The sequence below is a fragment of the Marmota flaviventris genome, chromosome 8 (assembly GCF_047511675.1).
Source record: "Marmota flaviventris isolate mMarFla1 chromosome 8, mMarFla1.hap1, whole genome shotgun sequence".
In the NCBI taxonomy this organism is placed as follows: Eukaryota; Metazoa; Chordata; class Mammalia; order Rodentia; family Sciuridae; genus Marmota; species Marmota flaviventris.
In genome coordinates, this window is record NC_092505.1 from 11,607,469 (window position 1) to 11,630,547 (window position 23,079).

At 44.5% G+C, this 23,079-nt stretch overlaps 1 long non-coding RNA gene across 2 annotated transcripts in view; it reads right to left on the bottom strand.

Annotated features, from left to right (window-relative positions):
• Nucleotides 1-349: 349 nt before the first annotated feature.
• Nucleotides 350-23,079, bottom strand: part of LOC114087649 (uncharacterized) — a 33,147-nt gene continuing 10,417 nt past the window's right edge. For both annotated transcript variants that reach the window (XR_011708299.1, XR_003581873.2), the window contains 3 exons: nucleotides 18,460-18,492; nucleotides 18,298-18,374; nucleotides 350-1,446 (listed from right to left, as the gene is read on the bottom strand). This is a non-coding gene — a long non-coding RNA (uncharacterized lncRNA). The remainder of the gene's footprint in view (nucleotides 1,447-18,297; nucleotides 18,375-18,459; nucleotides 18,493-23,079) is intronic.

The window sequence follows — 23,079 nt, forward strand, 5'->3', positions numbered from 1 at the left end:
TCCATGAAATGTCCCTCTTCTCCGCTCTACGCCCATGTGATTTCTTCCCTCATCAAATCCTCAAAACATGCTGTGTAACTTTACCTCAAAGGGTGCCACTGCACTGTTTTCTCAGCAAAGTGTCAGAGCCTCTCCTGGCATTGATCTGTAGTGTTCTCCAGAGCCTTCTCTGGGCCTGGCACAGAACAGGTGTCTGACGGTGTGTGACAAGAGGATAAGAGACATGCTATTCTGCTTAGATCATTGTTACTTGTGCACATAACCAGGAGGCACAACAAATGAGAGGAATTTGCCGGATGTGTCTTAGTCTGTTTTGTGCTACTGTAACAGAGAACCTGAGACTAGGTGATTTATACACAAGATAAATTTATTTATTACTGTTCTGGAGACTAGAGGTCCAAGATGGAGGAACTGGTCTCTGGCATCTTCTTGCCACATCATAGCATGGTAGAAGGCATCACATACCAGAAGCACCAAGAGAAGGGGAAAGGGAGAGAGAGAGAGAGAGAGAGCAGGAATTGCAACTGGCAGCCTTGAGCTCTCTTACAGTTTCATCAATCCATGGTGAGCGTAGAGCCTTGTCACCTACACACCTCCCAACGGGACCCACCTCCCAACGGTGGCACACTGGGGATTAAGTTTCCAACTCATGCTTTTGTGGGAGCACATTCAAATCAAGCAGGATACAATCAAACACCGTGTTTTGTTTCCCTGAAAGGGCCTGTTTTGCCCACTCTATGGGGCTGGAACTTCCTTCTGCAGATGAGATGTCAGGTAGGCCCACTGGCTTCCGGAAGGTTCTCAGATGATGCCTTCACTACACCCATACTATAGAGGCATCAAAACTCCACTCTGAAGGCCAAGCCTCTCCCTTGGTCAGCCTCGGTCTCTTTCTGGCTGTTGTCCTGGGGGCTCAAGGTTGGCTTTTTCTCTCTTTCCCCCACTTTCCTAACCACACTTTTTGCCCTCTTCAGGATCAGGGAGCTGCGAAAGCTCAGCGGCCCTCTAAGTCATTTTCCCCAGGTGTGGCTCATGGAGAAAACCAGCTCCTTCCCTCAACCTCCCTTTCCCACCCCCCATGATGGGATAGTTCTCCCCTGGCATGCCCTCTATTCAGGCAAACATCCATCTAGTGAGTACTTAAGAGCTCTCCTTGGTCCCTGGTCACCTTGCAGTACCATTGGCTTTGTTCTGTTCATCCGGTTATGGAACCCGGAAGCTCATCTCACGGAAAACCAGAGTCTGAGAGGGAAGAGTGGAGAGGAGGGAGCTCTGCTCATGAATCAGCTCCTCAACTCTGGGGGGTTGAGGGTCACAGATACAGGAAGGGAATGACAGGGAAAGAGAGCCCAGAATGGAGATCTTCCAGGAACTCAAGAGCCAGCTCTTGCCACTCTTTGCAGGATCTGGTGTTTCCGGTCATGGTGGCTGGCAGATGTCTTTAGCCTGGAAGGGGAAGGAGAGAGGCTAATGAGGTCTAGGTCAAGTATTATAGCGTTGGACAAAACATTTCTCAAGTGATCAACATGTCTGCCTGCAGAACCGAGTCGAACCTGACCCAGGGGTTACGGCAGCGAAGGAGACAGACAGGATATGGAGGCAGAGATGCCAAGCCTGTTGGTCCTGTGTCTGTCATCCATCATGCATCTGCAGGTCCAAGTGAAAAGTCAGTGTTTTCAGAAAAAGTGGCCTCAGATCCCTCAAATGCCACCTAGGCAACCATGATCATAGCCCCCACATCAGAGGTGTCACCTGTGGCAAAGTTAGTGGGAGACTGTGTATTGCCTAGCCGTGGGACCTCCAAAATTAGTGAGGGGTGTGGACTTCCTGCTGTACCCAAGGTTTCTGCTTCCATGAATTCAACTGGCCACAGAACAAAAGTATTTGAAAAAATAATTGCATCAGCACTGAATATGTATGGACGTTTTCCCTGTCATTACTCCCTAAACAATACAGTCAAACAACTATTTTACATGGCATTTACATTGCATTAGGTTTTATGAGTAACCTAGGGATGATTTAAGTATGTGGGAGGATTGTGTAGGTTATATGCAAATACTACACCATTTTTTATAAAGGATTTGATCATCTGCAGGGTTTGGTCTCCATGGGGGTCCTGAGAAACATTATGAATGTTATACCAACAGAACCTATAATGCTAAGAAGACACAAAATAGAAATAATGAGGCTTAAGAGGTGGGGAAAGGGTCACTCTTGCTGCATGTAGGTCCTTCCAATTGCTTTGCTAGACAACTCTGTTCCTGAAAATCAGATTTGTCACAAACTATTTCTTTGGGATGAAGGTGACACATCGGTCCCTTTGTTTTGCCCAGTCAAGGCAGGTGCTCAGGTCTTGGGCTCTAGAAGCAAAAGGGATGCAAGTTCTCTTTCTGTAACTTGAGGACATGGTACAAAGGTTGTCCGTCTACAAGGAAGAGAGTCTTCATCAGGAACCAAATAGGCTGGCACCTTGGCCTTGGGCTTCTCAGCCTCCAGAATCGTTAGAAAATAAATTGCTATGATTATTTTGTTATAGCAGCTGAAGCAGACTAATACAGCTAGAAAGAAGAATAAATGAAGAGTTACCTTCTATTATTTTAACCACAGACTCTCCCCCACACCAGGGAACTGTGCCTTACAGAATCTGCTAGACCTCCTCTGTCTTAGTTTCCTGTCACAGATGTGCTCTCAGATTCTTACCTATTCCAGGTGTCCAGCACCATCTGCATGGTGTTCCCAGTCACTTTGGGGGGTTGGGGGGGGACTTCAAAACTGGCTTTGACTTTTGTTAATAAATCTGATGTTTCTTTTTTCTGCCCTAGAAGTTCCTTGTCCTTTTATTGTGATTTCTTGTGTAAATCACCCCTTGCTAATTATCTCCCTCATCCAGGTCTTTGCCAGCATCACCCAATTACAACCAGATTATTCTACCCTGGAGAGAGGCTGCCTCTTGGAAGCCTGAACCCAGCCCAAGCTGCTTTCTTCGTGCAAAGCCGGAACTCTTCGAATTCCGCTCTGGTTATGTAATTGTAATTTCCTGGGGCTTTCTCCTAAAATGTTGATGACATAGTACCTTCAAGTATACATAATTCTCAAAACTTGCATTAGTTGAAATATGCATTAGATTGAAATAGAAATGTGATCCACTTGTGACTCAGGCATTTCATTTTGGGGTTCAGCTGTTGTTATCCTCTGCTCATAAGTAAGTAAACCTATTGGGTCAACAGAGAAAATGCCTGGTGGAGAAATGAAATTTTCTCACCCCTGTTGCTGACATTTCAGTAAGCCTTTCCCAACCCACCCTCGCACTCATTGTGTGAAGGAGACTGAGAGCTGGAGGAATTGCAGAACCCAAGGAGCCAAAGACAGCGAAGGAATGTGCTCAGATCACCTAAGGAAAAAAATCTGAACTGGGCTTTGGAGGAGGAAATCCTGGAGACACATACATGTTCTATAACTACGCCATTCAGTACTCCAGTCTCCAGCCAATGTGACTCTTTAAGTTAAACACAATTGGAAATGTGGCTCCTCCATCACATGGGTCACAGCTAAAGCACTCACAAGTGGCCTGTGGCTAGTAGCTACGGTGGACAGTGGAGACAGAACATGTCCGTCAGGGCAGAGAGATTTGACAGGTAGTGCCCATCCATAACACAAATGCTTATAAGGAAGACCACAGTGTGATGTTCCTGTTTTTAAAATGAGTGTTGGGAACATATGGAATGGACTTTGCTGACCGAGATGATGGCAAAATAAGTTTTCCAAAGAGGATCATTCCACTGGCACATTCCTGTAATCTCAGAGGCTCAGGAGGCTGAGGCAGAAGATCACGAGTTCAAAGCCGCCTCAGCAACTCACTGAAGCCCTAAGCAACTCAGCAAGACCCTATTTTGAAATAAAATATTAAAAAGGGCTGGGGATGTGGCTCAGTGGTTAAGTACCCCCTGGGTTAAATCCCAGGTATCCAAAAAAAAAAAAAAAAAAAAAGAGGATCATTCCTAGGTTCTTTGCCAACACAAGTAAAAGAAAGGTTGAAGGACAGAGAGGAAAGGAAGAATGATCAGATGGTTATCAGCACCAAAGAAGATCAATGGAATCTATCATTCCTAAGGCAAAAGGAAATGGGTGGCCAGAGGCCAACTTGTCCGAAGCCCCATCAGGAGACGGCCAACACCGTCCTATGTGAGGAATGCCTGCGTGACCACACACACAGGCCAGGGGCCGTGCAAGTTAAGTTGTGCCATGGAATCCACAGGTCGCTGGTTCCAGTACCCCTGTGGATACCAAAATCCGTGGATGCTCAAGTTCCTCATATAAATAGTGTAGCATTTGCACATGACCTACACAGTCTGCCTGTGTACTTTTAAGTCTCCGCTAGATGGCTTGTAAGACCTAATGCAATATGAATGCTATGCAAATGGTTGTTATGCTGCATTGTTTAGGGGATAATGAAAGGAAAGAAAGTCTGTGCATATTCAGTACAGACAAATTTTTCATTGTTGTTGGATCTGGGGATGCAGAACTGTAAGACACACAGGGGCAGTCTGTATTTGGTGTGACTATTTAAAAGACCTAATATCAGAGAGCAGAATGATGTAGCTTTTAAATAGCTCCTAACCCTTACTTATACATCTCTCCCTTCTAAGACCACACTGCTCCAGCTGTGCAGTATTCTACAAGAGCACCCATTTGCACTTGCCAAAACCTGTCAGGAGAGAAACCTCAAGAATGCGTCCTTCTAAGGGGTCTTTGGTGTTCCAGTTCTGGCTCATGGGAGCAGCTGGACACCCACCTCTCCACTTCTTTCTTCTACTCTCTAGGTTTTTCAGCCTTTGCTTTACCTAGTAAGACTCCATCCCTTCCCCACTAATAAGTAGTAAATGGCTAGTATGTGTTCGCTGCCATATTGATTTTTCAAGGCTCAACTTCCTGGGCTCTCTAAGATATGAAGAAAATCCATCAGACCTGTGTCATGGGTCGCTCCAAGTGCAGCACGATCCAGAAAAGCTCTGACATTGTGCAGGCCAGCTCATCTGAGCATGACCCTAGAAGGAACTGTCTTCATCAGTGCTTTTGCATTCCTGAGATCCTAGGCCAGGGGCATCTGGAAGCCCAGGATTTCTATGTCTCTGGTCGGCACCAGCGGCCAGGTCAGCTGCTTCCATCAGCTCCTCAGACTGGCAGGATGCCTCAGGCTAGTTTTTGTTAGCAGCAAAATGAGCCTGTTATCCCCTCTGCCTCCCACTCTAACCAGCAGAGAGAAGCCAGCCCACGAGTGGAAACACCTCCCATCAAGCCTGTGCCTATTGCCTGGCCTCTGCCCCTTTTCTAGTTCCCCAGCACTGTCACCCACCCTCTTACCAGAACAAGGAGCAAGGAGATGTCTTGTGCACCCACCAAGGCCCAGAGCACAACTGTCCACACTTGAGATCCCTCCACAAGGCCATGCACATACACACACAGACACCATTTCCCCACACATGTATACACATGCATACATATACCCATTCCACACACATGACATAACACATACACAAATAAACACAAACTCATGTACATACACATGTTCACATATGTACCACCTCATGTACACACACACATGACATACACACACACACAGATACACATACACAAACTCACATACACACATATTCACATATGTACCCACCTCATGTATATACACACACACGACATACACACTCACACACACAAGTAGACAACATATACATGCTTTTAAGAGTCCGGCCACCCTCTGATGGTTTTGCCTGGCTAAGCTGTAAGCTGCCCATGAGTAGGAGCAGGGTCAGAGGTGGGGCCAAGTGCTCCCCTTGGTCAGGGAGGGAGGGGCCTGTGCTAAAACGCTGCTCTGTGCCCCTCCCACCAGCATTAGGAGGCCTGAACTCAGCAAGAGGGTGGGCTGCTTGCTGTCCAGGGTTTTCAGCTGTCCTGGGACATTAGCATATCTCTCATTAAAAGATGGGAGATATCTTAGCATGTAGTACCGTAAGGTCTATGATAATACATGCATGGCATATAAAAGACACATGAACTATGAACCGGACAGTGGCAGCCTTCCAACAAGACAACTGCACACTGTTTGCAAGTCAGACAGTGGCCCAGACCTCGGGCTGGATTGAAATCACATTCACACACGTGGTTGGACACAGTGGCCTCTTCAGTTCCAGTGAACAGCTCATACTGAAATCTGCAGGAGTCTAGCTATTTGAAGAAACAAGGGCTGACGGAACTGCAGAAATGTGTTTTTTCTTTCTTTAAAGTGGTACTAACTGGCTAATAATACCTGGGCTTGGGGATGTGCTGCAGACACCCAAAGGCTTCTGCAAACATGAGCTAATTAACCCAGACTCCGAGGTGGGGGCGCGTCTGAACTGTTTCCACTTCAACTTGCAGAACCACTTAGCTCGGTGGCACTTCTTGTAGCAACATGCCAAGTGATTGCTAAAAACATGCTGTTTAAAATACCTGGATCTAAACTAACAGTGCTGGGGATTCTGGGGCTGCTCATGCATGAGAATTAGAATGCTCCCTCTCTCTCCGAGCTCTCGGCTGCTATAGATTCTTCTAGATTTGAACACCCACTCAGATGTCTCCCTCTCCTACAGAGCCTTCCTCAGCTTTGGTGGCTCCCAAGTCGATCCTTCTCTATGGTGGCCAAGTTTTCCAGTTAGCCCAGGCCTGCTTCAGATTTAACACTGAAAGTCCCAATCCCAGTCAACCCCTGAGTCCTGGTCAGGCTGGGAAGGTCATCACCCTCAGGCGGTCGCCACCCTGACACTGTCAACTACAGAATCTGTAGCATGTGATTACAGTACTGTAATAATACTGTATGTATGCTACGGAGAAGTATCGCCCGGTGACTCAACAAGCTGAATTTGTCTCAAGATCATAAACTGCTCAAGATTAAAGACCCTTCTTAATCTCCTGGGAACATCTAATTTGGGCACTAGGAATTACACATGAACTTCACTTCTCTCAACAGCAGGTCTCTGCTATGACACAATTCAGAACAAGACTCTTCCATGTTTTGCCTTCTGAAGGTGGAATGCAACCTTCCTACCAACTGGTGTCTTGAGCTCTCCAAAGTCAAAGGTCCAGAATGAGAAGGACTCTGGGTTGCCCTAACTGGTAAGAGCCCTCAGCAGGCAACTGTCCCAAGTAGGTTCCCCAGGAAGTCTGCTTAGCTGTAGGTGCTGGAGCCACGCCCAGAACTTCCAGTTCAAACTTCAGCAACCTGGTGATTCTGATTCAAGTGGATCTTAAAAACTAGAGTCTAAAGCTGGGTGTGTTTGCAGACACCTGTAATTCCAGTGGCTTGGGAGGCTGAGGCAGGAGGATTGTGAGTACAAAGCCAGCCTCAGCAAAAGCAAGGCACTACGCAACTCAGTAAGACCCTGTCTCTAAATAAAATACAAAATAGGGCTTTGGGTGTGGCTCAGTGGTCAAGTGCCCCTGAGTTCAATCCCTGGTACAAAAAAAAATAGACTCTATAAATCCTTTAATCCACTCCAGGTGGTACTAGCTGTTTGTTGCCAATTTAAAAAGCCATTTCACAGTAGAAATTCATTTTTAAAGAAAAAGATAAATATTTACCTTAAACATGTTATTTTAATGTAAAACTTTTTTTTTTTTTTTTTTTTGGGCATAAGCATAAGACCTTTCTTTGGGTTTCCTGATTGGATTTCTTTGTTGCTGTCAGTTTATTTTTTCTTGTATACATTTCCAGTTTTGATTTCTTTAAAATGGAACACGAATTTAAGAACACTTGTGAAGTATTCTGACACTGAAATCCTTCCGGAGCCTCACGATATTTTTTTTTCCAATCTTTTAAAAGTTGTCTCAAACCCACCAGGTTAAACATAACTTACACTTGTTGGGTCTTATCAATATGTTCGATTTCATTCTCTTTGTGATAGAGTATATCTTTGGTGGGGAGAACTGGGGGTTGAACTCAGGGGCATTTAACCACTGAATTACATTCCCAGCCCTTTATATTTTTAATTTTGATACAGAATCTCATTAAGTTGCTTAAGGGCCTCACTAAGTTGTAGAGGCTGGCATTGAACTTGCAATCCTCCTGCCTTAGCCTCCCCAATTGCTTGGATTACCAAGCATGTGCCACCATGCTGGCCGAGATTTTTTAATTTTTTATTTTTGCATACATAATAAATTACATGGGAAAAAGGGATCTTTGTTTCTTTGTTCACTTATTTATTTGAGGTGTGAAGACCAGGGCCTGGCACATTGCAAGTGTTCAATTTCATAAATAAAGTGGTTCATGGAATTTTTAAGTGATTTAATTAATTAAGCACAAATGGCATGAAGAGGCCAGGAGGCTCACACAGTTGACTCCTGGGGCACATAGCAGGTGAGTACCCAGGTGTTCCTGCTGTCCAGGGCTGCAAACAGCAACTCACTGTCAGCATCATTTAGCACCTTAATCCCTCTCCTGTGTTTTGGAGGGATTGAAGGGTGTGCATTAGTCTGCTAAATCAATGAGGTGGAGATTTGCTAGGAGACCGTTCTTCTCCTAATAAGAAGCCTGGGTTTTGCTGGGGATGGTGGCATGTGCCTGTGATCCCAGCTACTCAGACTAGGCAGGATTTCAAGTTCAAGGCCAACCTGGGTAACTTAGCTAGACCTGTCTCAGAGAAAAAGGAGGAGGAGGGGAAGGGAATGCAGGGGAAGGAGATAGAAGAGGAAATGGAGACGGAGAAGAAGGCTAGATCAATGCAGGGGAATAGCAAGAGTCAGCGGATGCCTTCTGGGAGCACCTCCCATTTCTATTTCTGGTGGTGCCCTGTATGGGATCCCAGGGCCAGAGGAGAAAGGTCAAGACTGACAGATTCCCTATAAACTCCAAGTCACCATCCTGCCTTCCTGCATTGCCAAGAGGCTCTCCTTTCAAAGAAATCATTTGAAGTCTTTCAACCTGTTCTGATAGCTAGAGCCAGCAGGAAGTGTCTCCCCTCAAGAGATAAGATACCCCACCGCCATTTCAAAAGAAAAAAATCCGCCCACCGCTTGATGTTATTTATTCATGTCCTTCTTTGCCAAGAATTCATTTGAATAAAATCATTTGAAACCACACCCAGCATGATGTCAATGAGGCAGACTGCCTGCTGCAGACCCAGCCTCACACCAGACACTGAAACCTTTATACCTTGGGAATGAACTCTACAGGGTTTCATGACAACTCCACAAGATAGCACACATGAGGCATCTTAACTGATGCATAAAGAATCTTTGTGGATGATGAAAAGTGACTATAATATGAGTTGAAGCTTTTAAAAATAATCATTCATTTAGACATTCATTTATTAATGTGAAGACAGCAGCAAATAAAACAAATGACATTTCTGACTTCCTAGAATCTATCTATGTTCCTGGAAGATAAATATTCATTACAGGACATAGGAAAAGATACCTGCCTATATTTTAATCTTTTGTTGTTGTTGTATTGTTTCTGAGCTATTGGATTACATTTTTATTTTTATGGTTTTTCTTTTTAATTTTCTGCATTTTTTGAAAAGGAGTGAGGGAACATATATAAAAGATATTTTGACAATCCAGAGCCTAAGTCCCCTTCGTATAACTGGGGGCAATCCTCCTTAGAAAGCTTGTCTACCCATCCACCCGATACAGAGGCTGAAAATGCCAAGATATCTGCTTTTGGCTAGCATACGCGCTAGCTAGCCCTAGGTCACTTGGATCTCATATTGTCATTGCACTTTGCTTTAAGAGCAAGTGAGGCATACAAACAGGGATGAGAGTGAATCCCTCATGACAGTGGAAACAAAGTTCTGATGGGTGCAGTGATGCATGCCTGTAATCTCAGTTAGCTCAGGAGGCTGAGGCAAGAGAATTGCAAGTTCAAGGCCAGTCTCAGCAACTTAGTGAGGCCCTAAGTAACTTAGTGAAATCTTGCCTCAAAACAAAAAACAAGAAAGACCAGGGATGTGACTCAATGGTAAAGCATCCCTAGGTTAAATCTCCAGTACGAAAAAGAGAAAAAAGAAAGACAGAGTCCAGCCCAGGGGTTTCAGGATGTGAGTGGCAGTAGTTGCAGCAAGATCATAGTGGCCAAGCGACCACATAATTCAGGCTTCTTGCGATGAAGTAACTAGAATTTTCTGCCATAACAAAAGCAGATAACCACAGAGTTCCCTCATCAGGTGGCATAGGTAGTCAGGTGAGGGCTTGAACAGGCTATGAAGACACCAGCTGTTTCATGAGCAGGGGGTTCACCCTGCCACTCTACCATCCTTCCCTCCAGTGACACCTACACCCTCATGGAGGACTTCCCTGTGCAGGGAAAAGTCAAGCCTGGCTTCAGAGGGACCTGTTCACTGTGCTTGCACCAGCCAGAAACAGACTACTGGCTCTGTGTCCTCATTCTGGAATGGCCCTAAGGGCTGTGGGTAAGGGACATCATTCTGGAGGATAGAACCTGGACATTCTGTTGTCCAGTCTAGAAGGATGGTGAGATGGCTGAGGTAAAGCATTTTCAGATTCTTGGACACAGGGCTGTGGCTAATATTTAGATAGCTGGTCATGACCTTGGAAGGAACAAGATTGGAAAAGTAGCAACAGAGAGGTTTAAGAAGGAGATATGTGAATGGACATCTAGAAAAATGTCTGAAGTACATATTCACCAAAAGGCTTTCACTCCGAGTGGGAAGAGTGAGGAAGAAATGAGCAGATACAATGATCAGTCCTGCAGCTCTCAGGCAGCCTCCCCAGCTGCCCAGGTGATTGTTCATTGGATTCATGCACAAAGGGCTGTGTAGGCTGGAGTGGAACCTGCTCATGGAACGGAAGCTGTGGACTTGCCTTCATCATGGCTAACCTGGCTGCTTCCAGGGCTGAAGCTCCACTTGCAAGGAGCTCCTTCCCTGGAGGCAACAGCCTGACCCCTGGTGGCAGATTGGCAGTATTGAACCCCCCCTTCATCTTGAAGTATCAGCATTTGTCCCCATGGAGAGAGCTGGACACTTATGATCTTGTTTTCTCACCAACCATGCTTCGGTCAACAACACCAACCTTGTTGCTTCTATCCAAGGAACACACATTACAGAAAAGAACCAAGTTGGGGGGCAGGTGTCATTTACTGATCCTACATGATCGTCACCCAGAATAGCTGGGCAAACAGACACACAAAAGAAGATACAATGATGGTTTTGATTGTCCCTGATTTCAAGGGGGACATAGGGCTGCTGCTACAAACTGAGGCCAATCTGGAGATGAAGGAAACCAGGGGATTCCTGTACTATCTCCTAAGTGCCACCATATTCAATGGCAAACGTCAGTGGAGAAATGCAGAAACCCTCTTCAGGCGTGACCAGCAAGATCTCAGAATGCTTGGTCTTCTTGGGGGTTTTTGTGTGTTCATTTGGTGCTGGGGATTGAATCTAGTCCACACGCATTCTTGGCAAGTGTTCTGCCACTGAGCTACACCCGCTCCCCACCAAGAACTCTTGGAATGAAGATTTGTATCGTCCTATCAGATGCAGAACTCCAACCAGATAAGGTGTTGGCTGACTTCAAATGACATAAGGTAGTGGAGAAGGGAAGACAATATCTAACAAAATTTATTTGTTTATTTATTTTGTGATGCTGGGGAAGGAACCCAGGGCCTTGTGCATGTAAGATGAGCACTCTACCAACTGAGCTATATCCCCAGCCCAATATTTACCAAATTTAACCTCTTGACCAGATATGGAAATCAGCACTATTTTTCCTTTCTGAAATATATATGCTAACATTTTAACCATTCCCCCCCCCTTCTTCTCCCTTTTTCTCACAATTGTATAAGGGATATATGGTAATGATTACCTGTATAAATTTCCCCAGAGGTTACAGAGCATTGAGATGGAATCAGGAGGGAACCGATGAAGAATTGTCCTGGCCCAGCAATCCCGAACCACAAGATGGACACCCAAAAATGGAATTTTGATCCAAATCTACTTTAAGAGCTGACAGCATGTTTCCAATGGTACGAATGACGGTTGTCTTATATTAGGTGGGAAGCATGAGTGTAGGACAGGCAGGACCTGTATATTTTGACAGAGGACCACCGAAGGGCTCACTCTAAAGGGCAACTGTCATTTTTTTCTGACTGTCCAGCCTAATTCTTCTACTTTATGAGTCTCTGAAGGGTGTGAAGGCAGCCACCTATGATAGACTTGGACTCGATTCCTGGGACGAGACACATCCACATGGACTTCAAATGAGCAGCCACTGTTGCCACCAAGACAGAATGGCAGAGGATTCAGCACGTGTGTGTCACGATGGCAGGAGGACTGAGATAAAGGAAGACGTTGCAACAGAGCAGGCAGAGGGGTGTGATCAGAGGCCTCCAGCTCCTCAGCTGCGCTGGCCACCTGGCCACGCAGGGTGGGTTGGGGCACCCATGCCCTCACTGGGGTGGGATTGTAGGCATTTCCCACTTTGCCTTCTAGCTCTGCCTCCTTCAGCCCTCCTGATTCTTCTATGAGCTCCCTATTATGGAAAATTGCTTTTCTGCTGAAGTCAGCCAGTCATTTAATCTCACAGTCACCTCACCATACTGTGGGATAAGGAAATGCCCATTCTGGAACCTGACCTGACCTGACCCACACCTCAGGTCTGACATCCATGAGGAGGCTGCCTTGGACTAAACCTCTTTCCCTTCTTTCTCTTTCCACCCTTCAACAATCTGTTTTGATTCTGATTCTTGTTTAATCCTTCCAGTGGATTATTCAACCACAGGGCATTGGGGACCCCAGTCTCTCTCTGTTTGGGAAGAAAAGGACTCTAGACTTTGACAGACCCTCTTTGACACGGAGGAAAAGGCTCATGAAGTTTTGTTTCTGTGCTTCTAAGTTTCTGCCAAAGGTCCTCCCTTTTTGGAGAAGCCTCACATTCTTTCTTATTATAAAATTTTGCTCTGTTTTTATTCTTTTTTCCCATTATCTGATGGCCTGACTTCATGGCTGCCATTTTTGATACTAAAAAGGGACCAGTAATCTTCCTGCTACCAATTCCAGTGTCCAAACCCTTCTTGCATGGCTCCCAGAGCCCTCAGTAAGCATGCTGGCCTCTCTCAGTGGGTATAACTTTTCAGGGCCCTAGAAGTTAACCTTGCTGTTTCTGTTTAGGCAGGAGGTGGCGTGAGGGACACTATCTAAGGCTGCATCAAACATATTGGTTAATCCACCTGAACAAGAGCCCCAGGATGAGTCATACCAAGTGACCTCAAGCCGCATGCCCTCTCTTCCTGAAAAATCCAGATTTCCCTTCACTGCAGCCAAGGTCAGCAGCTTTGCCTTCTCCAGATAAGCAGAACTGCACAACTAGGTATTCTGAGACTCCACCATGACTACTAGGGATCCTTCTACCATTTCCCCCAAGGCCATTTGGAATCCTCATGCAAACAGGACTGGTAGTAACTCACTCTTGTATGCCAGTGTCCCCAAGGTGGACAGATGGGTTAGGTCTACTTTATTCTCCAGCTGGGTGACCCACTGTTCCACTTTGCTTCATAACTATCCTGGATCTAGCACTGACAGTCCTACATGTCAGGAAAATCCTCAGTCCCACGTAAACCAAGACAGTTGGTCACCTTAGCAAAGTGAAAAACAGAAATGTCCAGAAGTTACAGTCAGCAGAGCGTTAAGTAAAATGATTTGATGGCCTTGTGTTAGGATGAAGGCATCTTCTCTTTGTAACTACACCCAGCACATTTCCTTAGACCCACCAGTATGGAAAAGCCATTCTGTTCCCTTTTCATTGTAGCTTGAAAATATTCATAGGAGTCCTGGAGCCTGCTTTCTTCCAACCACATGACTGCAGAGTGAAGCGATCCCTACTTAGCTCCTTCCATCTTTTCTTCCCCCTCGTCATCATTTAGCTGATCTCCTCTGGACCTCCTCCAATTTATCTGCATCTTCTTGATATCAGGACTGTCCAGGTTGAATGCCGCGCACATTTACGTAGTTTTCCCTCCTGTCTCATTATACGCCTTGGGCAGAAAATGCAGCAAAACCACCGTGTAAGCATCTGATCCAACAATTGTAATTGCTTTTCAGACACATGCACATACACGACGTTAGTCAAGAGAATTCAATGCCTTCTGAAGGTCAAAAACACACATCTCTTTTGGTTGGAAAAGACAGGGAAATAATGTATTATGTAACATTGATGAGCAGGCCAGCAGCACAAGCAAGCAGTGGGCAAAGTTCAGAGGATGCTGGTGGGGGGCTAGCTCCACCCCCATGAGCTGGGAGACCTTGGAGGAGAACTTTCTCCAGCCTGGCTCTCCATTTCCTTGTGAATGAAAAATGAATGGGTTAGAGAGTTCATCACAGCAGCCCCTTCCATCACTGCTTCTTGGGAAAAGACAAGTCCCGACTGCTTCAGGCATCTCAACCAGAGAATCTCAACAGTGAGCTTCAATCAGAGTCACATGAAATACACCTGCTCCTCCAGCCCTCTTCCTGCTGCCCCTCCAGCATGTTCACATTTGGACAAAGGGGAAGAGGACTTCTACTTTATAAAAGACCTTCTAGTGATTACAGTGGTGACTGTGGTGGGCAGAATATTGTCCTCCTGCTAATCACAAGAACCTATGAATGTGGTAGGTTGCAATTCAAAAGAAAATTCAGGCTGCAGATGGAATTAAAGTTTCTAATTAAGTTGAATTTAAGATAAAGAGATTATGTTGCATTGTCCAGGCAGGCAGTGTGATCACAAGAATTCTTAAAAGTGGAAGAGAGAGGTAGAAGAACAGATCAGAGTATTCAATAGGAGAAGGACTCCACCTACTGTTGCTCTTTTATCTGGATTCTGTTGCTATAACAGAATGTCTGAGAATAGATAACTTATAAGGAAAAGAAGTTTATTTTGGCTTATGATTCTGGAGGCTAAGAAGCCCAAGACAGGGTACTAGCATCGGCTTGGCTTCTGGTGAGAACCTCATGCCAATTCCAAGGATGCAGAAAGTGGAAGGGCAAGCGGCAGGTTCAAAAGAGAGGGAAGGAGGCTGAACTCCTGCACCAGCAAGAGAAAGGCATTGATTCATTGATGAGGGCTCAGTCTCCATGATCCAAACACCCACAGGCCCCACCTCCAACACTGTTGCAGGGCCACCAAATCAGGAGCAGCCTTTAAGCAAGTCATGGTGCTAACTGAAGATGGAGGAAGGGGCCACAAGCCAAGGAATGTTGGCAGCCTCTAGAAGCTGGGAAAGGCAAGAAAACAGTTTCTCTCCTAGAGCCTCCAAAAAGAACACAGCCCAGCTCACGCATTGATTTTAGCCCAGTGAGCCCCATTTAGATCTCTACCCTCCCAAACTGCAAGATAACAAATGTGTGTTGCTGCAAGCCACAAAATGTGTGGTAATTTTGTTACAGTAGCAACAAGAAACAAATACATTGACCTCCATAGCTAATGTACAGGCATTTACACTCTCTTACATTACTCTCTCTCTCTCTCTCTCTCTCTCTCTCTCTCTCTCTCTCTCTCTCTCACACACACACACACACACACACAACACACGTAGTCATACACATACTCACTTGCACATGCTGTCCACACTCCCTCCCTCACACACATGCTACTTTACATACATGCTCACACATATGCCACTAGGAGCTAATCCACTCCACTTCCTTGATATCATGGAAGCATACCTAAGGACTTCTCAGTGTCCCCACAAGAAAACTCTGAACCTCTACAAACTATGCCAAGACATACACAGCACTGAAACCAGCTATGGAACATTGAGGGGGCTCATTTGTCACCTCTCTGCTGTGATCTCAGCCCTGTGGCAACCCTGTGAAGCCCCTCCCCTTGAGTTATGCAGACTTGGCCCTTTCCCATGGGAGACCCTCTGCTCCTCACTCAGGCCTGGCTGAGATCCCATCCTGGCCTCAAGGAGACCCTTGTTTTCCATCCCACTCTGCACAGCCAACTCTTAGACTGAGAGGATGGCCAGGCCATGACCACACACCTGATCCTTTCCTCTCAATCATGTCCCTTCCCTCCTTCAAAACACATTTGAAATGCCTTTAGTGATGGCCAGATTTGACACTTTCTTCCACTCCCTCAACACTGGAACACTCTTTGCATTGCAGTTGATGGAGCTCATGGCGGGCAGCCGTGGAGTGGTCTAACGGGAAAGTACTGGCCAGAGTCAAGAGGCCAATGGGCCCATCATGACTGTGCCATTATTATACTAAGGTCACTTAATTACATAACATGTCACTTCCACAAAAACGTTAGACTGCTCATCTCTCAATCTCACCAGAAGTGTTTCCCTGTTCTTTGGTGTCTCCGGGTTCAGCAAGAAGAATTTCTGTGCCCCCAGGAAATTAAAAACTCCTTAGGGGCATGAGTTGAGTTTCTGTTTATTTTAATGTGCCCCACACCTAGTAGAATGTACCATGCCCTGTGGGTGCCCAGTTACTGTGGGTTGACCAACTGTTGCCCTCAGGTGAAGGAAGGGAGTCTACATTCCAACACCGCAGACCACGAGCCCGCCAAGGAAGGAGACTGCAAGCAGCATGCCCTTGAGTCCTCTTCATGTCACCAGAGCCGTTTTGGAAATCGATGTCTAAATTTGTAAAATAATTTTTATCATCCTATAAAATAATTATTGGCATGATCATATCTTTATGCTGCGAGCATGTTTTTAAAGCAGAAGGAACTTCATGTGAGAGCTACGGGCCTCCTTCTCCTATTTAGAAGGCAAGCCTTGTGAGCTGGCTTGTGTCCTCCCAAAATTCCCAGGCTGGAGCCCTAACTCCCAGTGCCTCAGACGGTGACTGCATGGGAGACGGGATCTCTGAAGAGAAGAATAAGTTACAATGAGGTCAGTGGGGTGGACCTGATGCAATAGGACAGATGTCCTTTTAGGAACAGATGAGGACCTAGACACACCAAGAGGGATCCTATAAAGACCCACAGAGAAAGTGGCCATCTACCAGCAAGGAGAAAAGCCCCAGAAGAAACCAGCTGTCTTGGACAGCATTTTCATCGCTGTGACCAAACGACCTGACAAAAACAATTTAAAGGAGGAAAAGTTTATTTTGGTTCATGGTTCCAGAGGTTTAATCTATGGTTGGCTGACACATAGCTTTGAGCCCAGGGTGAAGTAAAACATCATGGCGGAAGAGTGTGGCAGAGAAAAGCAGCTCAGGACATGGTAACCAGGAAGCAAAGAGAGAGTTCCACTCACCAAGGACAAAATGTAAATCCCAAAGGCATGCTCCCAGTGACTTTCTTCCCCCAGCCACATCCTACACCCAATTAATCCACCAATGGATCAATCCACTGATTAGGTCACACCTCTCATAATCTGATCATTTCATCTCTGAAAATCCTTGCATTGTTTCACACATGAGCTTTTGGGGGACACCTCATATCTAAACCATAACACCAACCTTGCAGACACCTTGATCTTGGACTTCCAGCCTCCAGAATTGTGAAATAATAAATTTATGTTGTTTAAACCACCCAGTCTGTGGTACTTGGTTATGGCCACCCTTGTAAACTAATGCAACAAATATATACATTAGTTTTGCTTCCTTTAAATGTTTAGGAAAAGTATATCAACTCTGAAATTACATAGTCAATGCACGATTATTTGGGAAAAAATTAAAAAGAGAAATTTAGTGAATGCAACTTATTGTTGGTGCATGTGCTTCCAGAGACTTTTCCAAACAAAAACAAAAATAAATACATGCATGTAAAATATAGAAGTTTTGAATTGAATGATATAATCAGCTTTTTCACTAAGTATGCCAGTTTATTCCTTCATCTTAGTAATTAAAAATTTAATTTTAATGGCTGCATAGTTTCCTAGTATAAAGTGTAATTAAATTCCCAAATCAGTCCTCTGTTCTTTAATGTCTAGATTTTTTGTTGTTGTTCTTTAACATCTAGATAATTTTTGTTGTTGTTGTTCTGATAATGTATCTTTCATCCACCTTCGCACATTTTCCCCATAATTTCCTTAGAAGAAATCCCTAGGAGAATGCTCTATCAAAAAATTCTAAGTTCTTCACTGTATCCTTAGCACCCCAAACCTCTGGCATAAAATAGAAGCTAATAAGTATTTGTTGAATTAACCAATATTGACAAAGGAAGAAGATGTAGTCACAGGATATCATTTCTAAGTCTATTTTAGAGGCCATACAATTAAGATTGATTTTAAAAACTAAAATCCTTTGTGAGCTGGGATAGAAATGAAGACTCATCCATGCCTTGAATTCATGGGTGTCAATTGGTGACTCTTACCTCGTTCCTGAACCATAGTGCTGCCTTTTCCAGGTGACATGTCTCCCCCAAATCTATGCTTTTGGCAATGTGTGGACCTAGAGAGAGTGGAAGAGTGGAAGTGGATTGGCCTGTGTCAGTTACCGCTATCAGAAAAACAACAGGCTGGAGCAGTCTACTCACAGCAGAGCAAATCCCTGGGTTCAATCTCTTGCACTAAAAAAAAAAAAAAAAAAAAAAAAAAAAAAAAACAATTATCAACCACAACAGAAACAATAATGACAAAAAACTAAAGACACAGATTTACGCATACTCATCCCACCCAGCTCAGCTTTTCACACCAAACCGGCACACAGTGCCTCCTACACCCACCTCAACAGAAATAAGAAAAGCAACCCTTTGTCTATATCAGTGAACCCTCTTTAAAGATAAAATACTTGAACCACGTATTTTACCATCCTGATGGCCACACATCTGTGTAAGTGCTCATGCCTGTCTAAATGGAGACATCCATAAGAAGTCACATGCCTGCCTTCACCTGTCAACTCCCTGTGAACTGGACAGCGACCAGTGCATGCCAACCAGCAACTCAAATCCCATAACAGAGTTGTCTTTGATGAGGCAGTTTTCAGAAACGTGAACACAACATTGTTTCAATTTATCTGGTAGTTATACACCTGGAATATTAAAAGGGTACCAATACAATTTGCATTAAACCTGATTTCAATGTTACATAATGTAACAAGCAGATGGAAACGTCACATGATTTTCCATAAATATGTATGACTTAATGTTTTATACAGTGAATAAAAATAAATTTAAGTTAATAAAATAATAATTTGTTAGATAGAAAATGGAGTTCAGGTCTGGCATGAGATTATTATCATTAGGTTTTTCATCTACATGAATGACCAACAAAACATTCAAAAATAATGCAGGCTAGGAGACAATTCCTCATCATGAGAGAAAACCCCACACGTTGCAGGATGGCTAGCAATCTGGGGTTTGACCTAGTAAGTGTCAGGCACAGCCCCAACACTGTACTTACCAAAAAGTACCCCACAGGTTTCTAAACACTCTGGGGATAGAATTGTTCTCATGAGGCATCACTGCACATTTATCCTTACAATGGGATGCCCTGTCCACTCTACTGTGAATGAAGAGTGATGGAAGAAGAACGAAGAACATCTTCATTGATGTTGAATATATTAAACTCCACCCGAATTCACATTTAATATATTTATGTTTAATTGACACATGGTAATTGTACATACTTTTGGGATCCAGTGTGACATTTCCATCTGTGTGTATAATGTGTAGTGATTAGACAAGAGTAGACGGTATACCTATCGCCTCAAGAAAACATTTCTCTGTTTTGGGAGGATTCAAAATCGCCTCTATTAGCAATTTTAAAACATTCAATTAATTGCTGTCAACCACAGTTCACGGCCCGGTGCTGTGGAACACGAGACATTACTCTTCCATTCCAACTGTGCCTGCACCTGAGATTCTCTCCAGCCCTCTCTATTCCACCAAATTGGTTTTATCTCAAATGCCATTGATTGCCAGAAGCTCACTGAAGGGCCCTGTTGGGAAGGTTCTCTCTCTGCCTTTGTCTTAGCAAGGACAATCGCCCTCTCGATGCCATCATTGAGCAGGAGAGGAGGAAAGGGTGTCCTGCATGCTGGGTGTTTGCAGAGTCAGCAATCTTGTTCTGCACGTCTTTCACCTTTGTCTGAAGCCTAAAATCAAAATCGCTTTCAGGCAGGAAAAAAAATGCAACTGACTCATATCAAGTTTCATTTCCCCACAGTTTGCAAAATATTTTAGAATGTAGAACAAAGGGGGAATACTGGATTCAAATATTCAAAATCATGCGCATTTCACTGAACAAGAGAAACTCACTGACAGAGAAATAAAGCAAAAATCAACCATCTAGCAGATACATAAAGGCTGGTTTCTGTCAGGAGCAGTATGGAAGAATTTACATATATAAAGCTCAAAATGTTAAGAATTGGGTAAATTCTTGCCTTTAACTTTAACTTTGGCAATGTTTCTTTTCCATGGCCTGCCCCCTGGTGGAGACATTAGTAAACTGCAAACTTACCTAAAATTGAATTCAACGCTATTAGAATCCAATACTAGCTCTAAGACCTTCTGAAGAAAGGTGGGGAAATGATGTGGCTACTGCTGGTGGTGGTGATGATGATATTGTTGGTGGTAATAATGGTGATGATGAAGGTGGTGGTGATGATAGTGATGATAATGGTAGTGATAGTGATGATGGTTGTAGTTATGATGGTGGTGGTGATGATGGTGATGGTGGTGGTGGTGGTGATGATGGTGATGGTGGTGGTGGAGGTGATGGTAGTGGTGGTGGTGATGATGGTAGTGATGATACTGGTAGTGGTGGTGGTGGTGATGATGTTGGTGATGATAGTGGTGGTAGTGGTGATGGTGGTGATGATAATGAGCTGACACAGCTTTATGGGGTAGGTATTTTTTTGATGGCTATTTTTACACACAAGAACCTGAGCACAGAGAAATTTAGCACTTGCCTGTGGTAACACAGCTAGTAAGCAGAAAGAAACAAAGAGGTTCCTCCTACCATCCTGCTCTAAAATATGAATTAAACGAATTCTCCTAATAATTTGTTCCTAAATAGAGTTCATTAATGTTCTTTCTCAAAGGAAAAGTACAACTGAGGGGATTTAAGATTATCCAACATTCATACATGTGTATAAATTACTTCATCAAACATTATTCCCTAGATTTACCAGTTCTCACTGGAGATGGGCAGGGAGAGGGAAGCAAGGCTGGGGAGGGAGTGTCTATGTCTGGAGGGCTGGTCTCTGACATAAGGTAGATGCGTTTGAGTCAGGAGGAGGATGTCTGAAGGCAGGAGGTTCCCAAGCAGTCCTATTTGCCCTGTTAATTTTCCAGAAGACTTCAAAAAGCATGTAAGGACTTGGGTGATTTTTCCACAGGGACAGTGGATTCTCTCCTTAAAAGGCTGAGGTGCATCTTCCCAAAGACCATGCATTGGTTAAACAGAACTCAAGAGTTCTGTTTGAGCCCCATTAATTTGAAGTCACAATGATGACAGTTCAACTACCCAGTAATTGCAATTTCCTCCCAAATAAACAAGACAGGCATTCAAGAAGAAGCTTGGAAAGTTTTATTTATTCATGGATTATATTTAACATAAGAGAGGGGGTGAGTGGAGAGGATGCGGGGGAAAGGAGTGGGGATTGGTTTTATCTATCATGATTTCCTCTGCGTTTGTCAGAGGAGATGCTAAGCAAATGTTTGGAGATAAATAACTATGGAAATGAACATATGAAATGTGTCAGGGGCATCCCTACAGCAAGAATTCTGATTCCACATTGGTAATTCATCATCAGTTTCTTGGTTTCCATGGATAATTCATCCAGAGTCATATCTAGTGTGGATTTTCCCCCAGATTCTAAAATCACCAAGAGGAGTCATCAATGTTGAGTGGAAGGGCAACATTAAGGTTGATATCCTTAATTATGATATCCCTATTACAATTTGTGCTTTTGCTTATGTTTAAAAACCTTTTCTTTATTCTTTTCTTATATTGTTTAATGCCAAAGAAGTAATGGTGCACCACCTTGGTGACCCTACTAATGGAGTTGTATCACAAGACGGAATTTGAACGTCAATGGTTTATTGCATGGTGTGGTTGGTGACGATTATTTCATAGATAGCTCAGGTAGGGAGGGTTTAGATTGGGAGATCAGCGAGGGCCTCTCTGAGGTGACACCTAAGCTGAGAATTGGCTGCATCAAGGAAGCCAGCCATGGAAAATGAGGAACCAACATGTGTAGTGTCCACAGTGTGGACAGAAAGGGTGGGGATGGAGTACAGGAAGGAGAGTGGTAGGGGGGGGAGTCCATGAAGGTCAGAAGGGACCTGACAAGGTGGCTCCTTCAAAGCCTGGGCAAGGATCTGGATTTTTATTTTGTGTAATGGACATGCCCCCAGGGGGCACAGAACAAGGGAGTGTCACGATTTGATTCCTTTTATAAGGACACTCTGGCTGTCTGAGAAATGGGTTGAAGGAGGAAGACAGGACCACTAGGGGGCTCCTGGCAGGGGTCAGGCTGGCAATCATGGTGGCTTCTGTCAGGTTAGAAGCTGAGAAGACAGAGCAAGGAGGACAGGGTCAGGATGAGCCTTGGAAGGAGAGTGGGCAGGTCTTGCTTTCAATTAGCAAAATGGGGAAAAGAACAGAATCCTGGATTTGATCTGGGGCCTGGGTTGTTGAGTGGACACTGGATCAAGAGTTCTGTTTGAGCCCCATTAATTTTGAGGTGCCTATTGAACCTTAGGGAGGGGTTTCACACCTAGCATTAGAGATGCAGGTCTGAAATTCTGGAGAGAGGACAAGCTGGAGGAACAGTGCTCCCTGCAAGTTGGTAGCAAACAACAAGCATTTGCACTGCACTTCACAGCTGGTGACACTTCACAGCTGGTGGCACTTCACAGCTGGTGGCACCTCTGTGAGCCTCCGTGCATTCATCTTACAGCAATCTCAAGGGGCAGTTACTGCTCCTGCGGGTTTACTGATTAATAATAATATTTTCCATTTGTATCTCCCTTTAGAATTGCTACAACACTTTCCCCAGACTCTGTCTCATTTTGCTCCTTTTAACAGCACCAGGAAATTGTGTCCATTAGCACAGCAACTAGACCTGACATAATTCATACCTATCAAGGCACAGGGATGGTGACAGTGGTTTGCACACCTGTGGTATTGCTCTAATGCAGGCAAAGTCG